The sequence below is a fragment of the Bos javanicus genome, chromosome 16 (assembly GCF_032452875.1).
Source record: "Bos javanicus breed banteng chromosome 16, ARS-OSU_banteng_1.0, whole genome shotgun sequence".
NCBI lineage: Eukaryota > Metazoa > Chordata > Mammalia > Artiodactyla > Bovidae > Bos > Bos javanicus.
The window spans coordinates 17,685,892-17,698,827 of record NC_083883.1 but is presented as its reverse complement, the minus strand read 5'-3'; positions in this window follow the sequence as shown (position 1 = coordinate 17,698,827).

The window sequence follows — 12,936 nt, the reverse complement described above, 5'->3', positions numbered from 1 at the left end:
GCACATCTATAATGGACCTATGGTTGTAGTCTGAAAGAACTGGAATGAAGAAATGGATGGCGCAGTTATGAGGCTCCAAATCTTAGCAAATTACTCACTTCCAAAAAAAGCACAGCTTTGAGAAGATTGTATTTTTAGGTCTATGTGATAGAATGAAATGCCACCAAAGAGGAAGATTTCTGTCCAAAGTAAAGGAATTAGAGGGGAAAGTTTTGGTAAGCCCTGCTGTGAGCAATAAATGCAAAAAGTAGAAGGATCATAAGACTTCCCAACTCAGACCTAAAAGAAAATTAGAAATTATAGTCTAGGGATAAAAGCTCTGAGAACTTTGCAACTACTGTAACCTTTGTGTCTTTCCCATGTGTGTTGTTTTTTCTATTCCTTGTCTTTATCTTAGTACTGATTTATAGAAAACCGGTTTTTTAAAGGGTTATGTTAGCTGAGGGAGTTAGCTATGGATCAGAAGTTAGTGTTTGGGGCTCCTTTTATTTCTGTTTACATTCTTTAGTTAAAATATTTTATAGTAAAGCTGTATTTTTAAAGTTCTTCCTTTGTAGGGTAAACAAATACTGTATATTGCCGCATGTAAAAAAATGGTATAAATGACCTTATTTTGCAAAGCAGGGAGACACAAATCTAGACAGCAAACATATGGATTCCAAGGCAGGGGAGGGGGGTGGGATGAATTGGGAGATTGGGATTGGCATATTTGCACTACTATGTATAAAATAGATAACTAATGAGACCCAACTGTATAGCACAGGGAACTCTGCTCAGCACTCTGTGGTGACCTAAATGGGAAGGAAATCCAAGAAAGAGGGGATAAATGTATATGGGTGGCTGATTCACTTTGCTATACAGCAGAAGCTAACACAACATTGTGAAGCAACTATACTTGAATAAAAAAAAAAAGTTCTTCCGTCTTATGTACTTAATATGATGCCTTACAGAAGGAGTTCTGAAGGCTTTAACACCAGTGGTATGAAATCTATGTAAAATGAGTTACATTTTATGCAAATTGGAATTATGTGACATTTAATCACTTAATGGTAAACACTAATACAATCTTTGTGAATTTAAAAATAATATAAATATATTGAAATTTATAAATTATTACATGTTTTCAAAGATAGGAAGCCAAATGTAAATTATGTTTACATAATTGTCTTGTGGTGGCAAAAGTAAAACTAGTAAAGAGAAATAGCTGCCATTATTTTTCAGGGTAGTTTTACACCTCACTATGTTTTGTATATCAGAACTTCTCTTGAGAAATATTGGTGACAAGTGTGCTTGAATTTGAATATTCACGGTTAACTATAATCACTTATTCTGATTATTATTATTATCACTTACTGTCACATATTATGCAAAAAGAGGTATTGGTTCTCTTGCTGAAAATGTGCTAAAACTGGGTACCTTTGTTACAGAATTTAGAAGTGAAAATTCTCCAAAAAGGATCAAATGACTGAAATCCTGCACTATTTGATTAATTTAGGAATAAAATCAGAAACGTATTGCAGATAAATCTAAAAAAAAGAACCATGCTACATTGGCATAATGTTAAATAAAACATGTAATTTTAAATTTCTTAAATTGTTATGATTAGAAAGAAAATATATAAATTAGTCTTGAATACTTAGGAATATGATTGAGTTATACACATACACACACACACACACACACACACACACATCTCTCACTTATATTGATGGAAATACCTTGCACTAATTATTTTTATGTATTTTAAAATAATTTGGTTTATACAAATATATTATTTGACACCATATTCCATAGTGAAAGTGATATTCAGTTTTTCAAAAGTCTGAAGATTAAATCAAATTTAAATTGTTGTTACATATATTTACCAAAAAAAAAAAAAAAGAGCTCTATGCTGAAATAGAGGTATTTCTATGAGAAACTAGATAGCTTTGAGTGTGCTAGGGTTATATCTCAGATTATATATATCTGATTTCCAAAATATAGTTTACTCATTAACTTTCAGATTTCTGAACTTATAAAAAGCACTGTTGGTCTTGTCTTTGTCGCTCAAAATCACATATTCTAAATACTATCTACTTTTCATGCTTTTAAATCCTCAATTCCAGTCTAGTTTTGTATGCATAAAAAAGACCTCATAATTCATAGGTAACTAGTTAAGATTATGTGACATTATATCTCACAGTACATGGTTTAACTCCTAGATAGTTATCTAAGCATTTACTGCTCATTTTTCTTCGCCTCAGGCTTCTCTGGTGGCTCAAACTAAAGAATCTGCCTGCAATGCAGAAGACCCAGGTTTACTAACAGTCCACGGGGTTGCAGAGAGTCAGACCTGACTGAGCAACTAAATTATTATTATTATTTCTTGCCTTCATTCATTTTCAAAATAATGGTTTTACATAGACTACAATATGAAATACAATATATTCCAGGATTTTTTCCTGTATTACAATATACCTAAATAAGAGAAATGTCACTCTTCCTGAAAATAGTCTTTAGATTAGTCCCAGTCTGTAGTTTTCATTAACACTCCTTATTTATGCTTCATGTTTTATTTATGTTTCTAATTAGAAACTCAGCCAGATTCAAATGCTGAAAGCAGCAAGCATGCTGAAGGGATCCACATTTTGTCTTCTGGAGTCTCAGGTGTGCATAATCAGTGCCCCTTGTAGAAATGTACAACGTGAGCTAATTTTTATAAAACTGGAACAAGCCTCTCGTATAATTTTTATAATACCATAAAACCCAATGTTATGTTAAATTATTTTTTTTTACATTCAACAAGGACATTAGGAGGAGACACAGCAATGAAAGGTACAATCTTTTCAGCGTTCTTTGCGTTTCATCCTACAGTGGCTACCCTTTCATTTTCTAGCTTTATTACCAGCTACAAGGATTCAAATTATTTCAACAAATGACATCTTAAACTGTTTAACAAATATGGCCTACAACTTTTAGCTTATTTCAGCCAAGTATATTTTAGAGTTGATGGATTTCCTATGTGGGAGATGGGCATTAACAACCCAAAATGTCTGATTCCTTTACAAATAGTTCTTTAGTTAATTCTACTTTTCCTGCCCCTTAAACATTAATCAGTTCTTTGTAACTTTGGAGGGAGATCATAAATAAATGATAGTTTTATCCTCCCTGTGTACTTTACTGTATTTCAAGCTAAATTTTTTAAAGGAGTATCAAACCATAGCAGTCTTAATAAGAGCAACTTAAAACTGAACATGAAGAAATTTAAAATGGATTTCTTAAGATTCTAAATTATTTGTTCTGCATAACAGAAGAAAAATAATGGTAATGAAACAGGTAATGAAAATAATAATTATAGAAGCTGTTATTTTAGGTTGAAGTTTTGAGGAATTATGTGATTTATTCAAGATCATAGAGACAATGAAGTAGCAAAATTTTAAAGCTAAATTTTATTTCTGGAACCATCTTGTATTTTTTTTTTTTTTTTAGTAAAACATTCTATCAAATACCAAAAAAGATGATTCTCACTCTTATCACAGTTTGATTTAACTGGCATTCTGGAAAACTGTTACTATAATTATTATCATATACTCCTTTATCTCTTTTAGCTATTATTCTGGATGCTTATATAGAAATACAGCAGTTATTGTCTTCATCACATTTATATCTTTCACATCTAAATAGTATACATTTTATTTCAAATGGCTTTATAGGTCTTGCATTATGTTCCACTCTTACTGTCACAGTCCTGGTCTAGGCAGTCCATCTAGTTATTGAGTTACTGAAGTTTCAGATCTACCCACATTTTCTGTAGTCTCCTTTCTATCCCTTGGTATTAGTGGACAGATGTTGGAAGACCACTGTCACCCTGTCAGTACATTGACCAGGACCTATAAAATGTTTTTTGTTGTTGCCCAATAAATCACAGTAGGATCCCTTACCACTTGTTCAACTGTCTATCTGAACTTTATATTAAACAGTAAATTGAATCGTCAGGGATTTCTTCAAAGTCCCCATTTTTCATGTGTTTTTCTGTGTCTTTATTATTGTCTTTCAACCTAGCAAAGCCCTTCCTATTCCTAACTTCACTAATTTTCAAACACTAAGAAACAAAAAAGCAAAGAAAAGAAAGTGCCACCTTCTTAAAGAAGCCCCCTCTACCCATGGCTTTCTTCACTCCAGGAAAATTGTTCCTATACTCCAATAGTAATAACTCTATTCCAAGGACTTCTGTCTCTATCAAGTAAGAAAATCATTAGTATTCCACTCTCAGAAGATTTTGCATTGCCTCTTTTTCAACTAACTGAAATACCTCTTTAAAAAATTTATTTTTCTAAAAGTAAAATTATATTCACTAGGAAAAATCCATTTCAAGCAAACTTTGAATCTTCCCTGAAAAGCAATTTGGTAGATTAGCAGAAAGCACAGAGATGTCAGGATTGTTCACCCTGTTCCTTTCATTCATAATATCAATACAAGCAGACGAGGGTGTGTATGGCAGAAAAAGATTTAGGAGTGTTAGGATAACCCTTGTCTAGAAAATGACATTTAAGCAGACAACTGAATGTTGCTAAAGAGTTAAATAGAGAAAGCATTTACAGAGAATAGGATTACAAAGGGAATTCAAGGAAGTTCAGGTAAGAAGGAAAAGATACTGATACAGAGCTGGAGCCCAGAGAAGGAGGATGGAAGAAGAATGAGAAAAGTAAGAATTCAAATACTGTAGGACCTTGAAAAACATATTAAGGACTCTCAAAATGTACATTAAAGAGCAGTGGGAAATAATGGAAAGATTTTAAGCTAAAAGTGATGGAAATTGAGTTATTTAAGCTGCTGTAGTGCATGAACTGAAGTGACTTGGCACAAAGTGCATGAAAAGCATATAGTTGTTTAGTTTCTAAAATCATTCAAGAGGGATAAAGATTGTTATAGGAAAGGTAGTTTCTTGAACCTGATACAAGGCATGTAAGGTTGGTTACAGAAATCTCACATAAGAGGCTACCCCCGCAGTTCAGGAGAGAAGGTAGAGTTCAGACTAGAACTGGTGTACAAATGGTGAAATACGGAATAACTTGACATTTATATTAATTAAGTACCTATTCTGTACCAATGTTGGGGAATACAAAAGCTAACAGAAGATAGATAAACTTCATATGCTAATGAAACCTAAATTTTTCTGAGATAAAGGAGGAAATAATCATATACTAGGTTATTTTGTTTTTGTTATTCAGTCACTAAGTCATGTCTGACTCTGCAAACCCATGAACAACAGCACACCAGGATTCCCTGTTCTTCACTGTCTCGTGGAGTTTGCTCAAACTCATGTCCATTGAGTCAATGATGCCATCCAACCATCTCATCCTTTTGTTGTTCCCCTTCTTGTCCTGCCTTCAATCTTTCCCAGCGTCGGGGTCTTTTCCAATGAGTCAACTCTTTGCATCAGGTGGCCAAAGTTTTGGAGCTTGAGCAACAGCAACAGTTCTTTCAGTGAATATTCAGGGTAGATTTCTTTTAAGATTGAGGGTTTGATTCCCTTGTAGTCCGGAGGATTCTGAAGAATGTTCTCCAGCACCACCATTGGAAAGTATCAATTCCTTGGCATTCAGCCTTCTTTATGGTCCAACTCTCACATCTGCACATGACTACTGGAAAAACCGTAACTTTTACTATACAGACACTTTTCAGCAAAGTGATGTCTCTGCTTTTTAATATGCTGTCTAGGTTTGTCATACCTTTTCTTCCAAGAAATAAGCGTCTTTTAATTTCATTACTGCAGTCACTGTCCACAGTGATTTTGGAGTTCAAAGAAAATAAAATTTGTCACTGTTTTCATGTTTTCCCCATCTATTTGTCATGAAGTGATTGGACCAGATGCCATGATCTTAGTTTTTTGAATGTTGAGTTTTGAGCCAGCATTTTCACTCTCTTCTTTCATTTTCATCAAGAGTCTATTTAGTTTCTCTTTGCTTTCTGCCATTAGAGTGATAGCATCTGCATATCTGAGGTTGTTTATATTTTTCCTAGCAATCTTGATTCCAGCTTGTGATTCATCCAGCCTGGCATTTTGCATGATATACTCTGCATATAAGTTAAATAAGCCAGGTGAAAATATACAGCCTTGACAGACTCCTTTTCCAATTTCGAATCAGTCCATTGTTCCATTTCCAGTTCTAACTGTTGCTTCTTGACCAGGATACAGGTTTCTCATGATACAGGTAAGAAGCTCTGGTATTCCCATCTCTTTAAGAATGTTCCACAGTTTGTTTGTTTTGGCTTTAATTCCCTTCATTTTTCTATAATCCAATGTATGTTGGCAATTTGATCTCTGGTTCCTCTGTCTTTTCTAAATCCAGCTTGTACATCTGGAAGTTCTTGGTTCATATACTGTTGAAGCCTGCCTTGAAGGATTTTGATCATTACCTTGAAATCAGGATTGCTGGGAGAAATATCAATAACCTCAGATATGCAGATGACACCATCCTTATGGCAGAAAGTGAAGAGGGACTAAAAAGCCTCTTGATGAAGGTGAAAGAGTAGAGTGAAAAAGCTGGGTTAAAACTCAACATTCAGAAAACAAAGATCATGTCATCTGGTCCCATCACTTCACGGGAAATAGATGGGGAAACAGTGGAAACAGTGTCAGACTTTATTTTGGGGGGCTCCAAAATCACTGCAGATGGTGACTGCAGCCATGAAATTAAAAGATGCTTACTCCTTGGAAGAAAAGTTATGACCAACCTAGATAGCATATTGAAAAGCAGAGACATTACTTGGCCAACAAAGGTCCACCTAGTCAAGGCTATGGTTTTTCCAGTAGTCATGTATGGATGTGAGAGTTAGACTGTGAAGAAAGCTGAGTGCCAAAGAATTGATGCTTTTGAACTGTGGTGTTGGAGAAGACTCTTGAGAGTCCCTTGGACTGCAAGGAGATCCAACCAGTCCATTCTGAAGTAGATCAGCCCTGGGATTTCTTTGGAGGGAATGATGCTAAAGCTGAAACTCCAGTACTTTGGCCACCTCATGCAAAGAGTTGACTTATTGGAAAGGACTCTGATGCTAGGAGGGATTGGGGGCAGGAGGAGAAGGGGACGACAGAGGATGAGATGGCTGGATGGCATCACTGACTCGATGGACGTGGGTCTGAGTGAACTCCGGGAGTTGGTGATGGACAGGGAGGCCTAGCATGCTGCAATTCACGGGGTCACAAAGAGTCAGACACGACTGAGTGACTGAACTAAACTGAACTGAACTTGCTAGCATATGAAATGAGCTCAATTGTACAGTAGTTTGAGCATTCTTTGGCATTACCCTTCTTTGGAATTAGAGTGAAATCTGACTTTTTCCAGTCCTGTGGCCACTGCTGAGTTTTCCGAATTTGCTGGCATATTAGTGCAGCCCTTTAACGGCATCATCTTTTATTATTTGAAATAGCTCAGCTGGAATTCCATCATCTCCAGTAGCTTTGTTCATAGTAATACTTTCTAAACCGCACTTGACTTTCATACTCCAGGGTGTTTGGAAATGAGAAAAAAAAAATGCAACAGAGGCTTGAAATAGGGGCTGCTGAAGAAGTAGGTAAATTTTCACTTTGAAGTAAAACTTCAGTCAGTCATTTCAGTCGCTCCGTCATATCTGACTCTTTGCAACCCCATGGACTGCAGCACACCAGGCTTGCCTATCCATCACCAACTCCTGGAGCTTGCTCAAACTCATGTCTATCAAGTCAGTGATGTCATCCAACCATCTCATCCTCTGTCACCCCCTTTTCCTCCTGCATTCAATCTTTCCCAGAGTCAGGGAAATACAGCTTACACAGTGGTAAAGTAAAGTTTCCAACATGAATGTAAAAGAATATTTTAAAAAATTGTCTTTATGCATTAAAAACAATTTGACATTACAATAAAAATGAAAAAAAATATATATATATTCATGTTATAAGGATTGTTTTAGTTTCTGAATATTATACAAGATTAAAGATGACAACATTGAGTGTGATTTAGGATCTTTTTGAAGGAGTTTGAATTTAGTAGCACAGACATTGTTTACAGTTCTTTTTTCCTCTCCTGGGTTATCAAAGAAATGAATTTCACTTATTTATTACAGTAGCAGCAAATTTTCATTCCTGCTTAAAGGTAAGAAAATCTATATTTACATACAGATTTGTCATGAATAATTCTCTTTCTTTTGGTGTGTTATATTTAAATCTGTTTAGTCCGGCATAATATTTTAAATGTTAAGTTAGTAAGTCAACGCTGGGACTCACAGAATTCATCTTACCAATTATTTTTTCTAAAAAAGTCAAAGACATACTCATATTACTTCTAATATTAGGCCATTTTGAAACCATGAAATTGATTAATATTCAGGAATTTTAAAGGTACACAAAATTATTGAAATAACTGTGCCTTTTGATAATATGCTGCTAAGTCACTTCAGTCATGTCCGACTCTGTGCAACCCCATAGACGGCAGCCCACCAGGCTCCCCCGTCCCTGGGATTCACCAGGCAAGAACACTGGAGTGGGTTGCCATTTCCTTCTCCAATGCATGAAAGTGAAAAGTGAAAGTGAAGTTGCTCAGTCGTGTCTGACTCTTAGCGACCCCATGGACTGCAGCCTACCAGGCTCCTCCATCCATGGGATTTTCCAGGCAAGAGTACTGGAGTGGGGTGCCATTGCCTTCTCTAGTTTTAATGTATTAATAAATTTGTTTTATCTAAGGCAGATCTAGTTATATGCTATTTTAGTCTCTGAATTGCATTTCTCCAACTTTAAGGTTGGTTTAGCTTTAATATATTTGTAAGATGGCTTTTTATGTTATTACTTTGAATGGTCTTTTCATTATCCTTTTGAGTTGAAGTTTTTTTCTTTTTTAATTGTTCTCAGATACAGGAATGTAGTGTATTGGGTTTGAAATGTTAAATAAGACACATCTTATCTCTGGTTTTTAGCTTTAGCTCTCCTTTTACTCAAATTGATTTGAAATGTAATGTCATAAGCAGAAGCCAAGATTAGGAAAAAAAGAGTGGAAAGGACAAAAAAGAAGTCATCAACTTTCCTGCCAGTTCATGTGAACTAAATGATATGTAAATCATGACGAAAGGAGTAAACAATAGGTGTTGTGATATCTTATAACCATTACCAGGAAAAAGTAACTTTTGAAAAATTAACCTATTTATTAGATAAAGATATTTACCAGAATACCTTAAAAATCAATACTTGGATATGCACATGTAATTTTATGTCTGTCTACTCCTCACATGCTTGAATTTTAATAGATTTAAACACTATTTTTAAAAAATATTAACTCAGCTGATCCAGATTTTTGAGAAACTATGTATAAATGAAGAACAGGTTGGAATTCAGAAATCTGTGACGGAGCAGTTAGATAAAACTGCAGTCATTACCAAACCATGAGATCTGTAAATAATAACCTAGTGAATTTCTCAGAACTATTTAAAAATTTTTCAGGATATAACTTATTGTAGATGGAAACTCAAAGCTTTAATAATGAAGAAGCAGATATATGATAAATATACAATTAGGTATAAAACTATAATTCATTTCATTTTCTTAATATGCTTATGAATGATTAAAGGAAAATCTATGACATTGTACTGTGGGGTTTATAGCATATGTGGATATAATACATACGGCGACTAGTGAAAGGGAAGGGGAGAAGCTTAATCAAATTATAAAGTTACAAAGCTCTTACATTTTATTTGCATTTTACTTACCCAAAGTGAAATATAGGATTTTGCATGTAATTCATAAAATAAATAGAAAAATATAAAAGACCATTAAACTGAGATGAGTTCAGTTCAGTCACTCAGTTGTGTCCGACTCTGCAGCCCCAAGGACTGCAGTTCGCCAGGATTCCCTGTCCATCACCAACTCGAGGAGCTTACTCAAACTCATGTCCATTGAGTCGATGATGCCATCCAATGATCTTATCCTCTGTCATCACCTTTTCCTTTTACATTCAATCTTTCCCAGCACCAGGGTCTTTTCCAATGAGTCTGTTCTTTACATCAGGTGTCCAAAATATTGGAGTTTCAGTTTCATCATCAGTCCTTCCAATGAATACTCAGGATGGATTTGCTTTAGGATTAACTGGTTTGCTTTCCTTGCAGTCCAAGGGACTCTCAAGAATTTTCTTCTTGAAAGCATCAGTTCTTTGGCAGTCAGCTATTTGTAGTCCAAATCTCATGTCCATACATGACTACTAGAAAAACCATAGCTTTGAGTATAAGGACCTTTGTCGGCAAAGTAATGTCTCTATACTTTTTAATATCTGTCTAGGTTGGTCATAGCTTTTCTTCCAAGGAGCAAGAGTCTTTTAATTTCATGGCTCCAGTCACCATCTGTAGTGATTTTGGAGCCCAAGAAAATAAAGTCTCTCACTGTTTCCTTGTTCCCCATCTATTTGCCATGAAGTTATGGGACCAGATGCCATGACATTTTTTGAATGTTTAGTTTCAAGCCACATTTTTCACTCTTCTCTTTCAAATTCATCAAGAGCTTCTATAGTTCCTCTTCACTTTCTGCCATAAGGATGGTGTCATCTGCATATCTGAGGTTATTTATATGTCTCCCGGAAATCTTAATTCCAGCTTGTGCTTCATCCAGCCTGGCATTTCACATGATGTACTCTGCATAGAAGTTAAATAAGCAGGGTGACAATATACAGCCTTGATGTTCTCCTTTTCTGATTTGGAACCAGTCTATTGTTCCATGTCCAGTTCTAACTGTTGCTTCTTGACCTGCACACAGATTTCTCAGGAAACAGGTAAGGTAGTCTGGTATTCCAATCTCTTAAAAAATGTTCCACAGTTTGTTGTGATCTACACAGTCAAAGGCTTTGGCATAGTCAATAAAGCAGAGTTAGATGTTTTTCTGGAACCCTCTTGCTTTTTTGTGATCCAGCAGATGTTGGCAATTTGATATCTGGTTCCTCTACCTTGTCTAAATCCCGCTTGAACATCTGGAAGTTCATGGTTCATGTACTATTGAGCATTACTTTGCTAGCATGTGAGATGAGTGCAATTGCTCATTAGTTTGAACATTCTTTGCCATTGCCCTTCTTTGGGCCTGGAATGAAAACTGACCTTTTCTAGTCCTGTGACCACTGCAGAGTTTTCCAAATTTGCTGGCATTTTGAGTACAGCACTTTCATAGCATCATCTTTTAGGATTTGAAATAGCTCAACTGAAATTGCATCACCTCCACTAGCTTTGTTCGTAGTGATGCTTCCTAAGGCCCACTCGACTTCTCATTCCAGGATGTCTGGCTCTAGGTGAGTAATCACACCATCGTGGTTATCTCGATCATGAAGATCTTTTTTGTATAGTTCTTCTGTATATCCTTGCCACCTCTTCTTAATGTCTTCTACTTCTGTTAGGTCCATACCATTTCTGTCCTTTATTGTGCCCATCTTTGCATGAAATTTTCCCTTAGTATCTCTAATTTTCTTGAAGAGATCTCTAGTCTTTCCCAGTCTATTGTTTTTCTCTATTTCTTTGCATCTATCACTGAGGAAGGCTTTGTTATCTCTCCTTGCTATTCTTTGAAACTCTGTATTCAAATGGGTATGAGACCCAGGTTTGATCCCTGGGTTGGGAAGATCCCCTGGAGAAGGAAATGGCATCCCACTCCAGTACTCTTGCCTGGAAAATCCCATGGACAGAGGAGCCTGATAGGCTACAGTCCACAGGGTCACAAAGAGTCGGACATGACTGAGCGACTTCACTTTCACTTTTCACTTTCACTTTCCTTTTCTCCTTTGCCTTTAGCTTCTGTTCTTTTCCAGCTCTTTTTAAGGCCTCTTCAGACAACCATTTTTGCCTTTTTGTATTTTTTCCCTTGGAAATGGTCTTGATCACTGCCTCCTGTACAATGTCACGAACCTCCATCCATAGTTCTTCAGGCACTCTACCATATCTTATCCTTTGACTCTATTTGTCACTTCCACTGTATAATCATAAGGGATTTGATTTAGGTCATACCTGAATGGTCTAATGATTTTCCCTATTTTCTTCAATTTAAGTCTGAATTTGTCAATAAGGAGTTCATGATATGAGCCACAGTCAGCTCCAGGTCTTGTTTTTGCTGACTGTATAGAGCTTCTCCATCTTCTGCTGCAAAGAATATAATCAATCTGACTTTGGTATTGACCATCTGTTGATGAACAGTATCCCTGAAAACCCCATGAACAGTATTAAAAGGTTAAGATGAATTCTTATGTAAATTTTCATACATTTATGTGTATGTTTGTGTGTGTGTGTGTTATATATTCTTTTAAAAAGGCAGTGAGAATAAAGGCAGTGAGAGTGGAACAAAGGAAAAAAAACTGTAGATTAAAAAAAAAAAAAGTGACATTTTAGACTTAACTGCTGCTGAGTCACTTCAGTCGTGTCCGACTCTGTGCGACCCCATAGACGGCAGCCCCGCAGGCTCCCCCGTCCCTGGGATTCTCCAGGCAAGAACATTGGAGTGGGTTGCCATTTCCTTCTCCAATGCATGAAAGTGAAAAGTGAAAGTGAAGTCACTCAGTCATGTCCGACCCTCAGCGACCCCATGTACTGCAGCCTACGAGGCTCCTCCGTCCATGGGATTTTCCAGGCAAGAGTACTGGAGTGGGGTGCCATTGCCTTCTCTGTAGACTTAACTAGAGTTATACAATAATTATACAATAATTACCTTAACTGTCAATGAGCTTAAACTCCAATTAAAAAGCAGAGATTATCAGAGTAGATGAAAAAGAGGAACACAACTATTTGAAAAGTTCTGAAATAGATATGCATTAAATATGGATTTATTTGAATGTAATCGATTGAAAAAGGTAAACTATGCAAAAAATAAAGCATAAGGCTGGAGGAGAATATTAATATTGCTATATTAGACTTATGAACAAAAGTAGAGAATTTCACAAAGATATAAATATAAAATACAAACTGTAA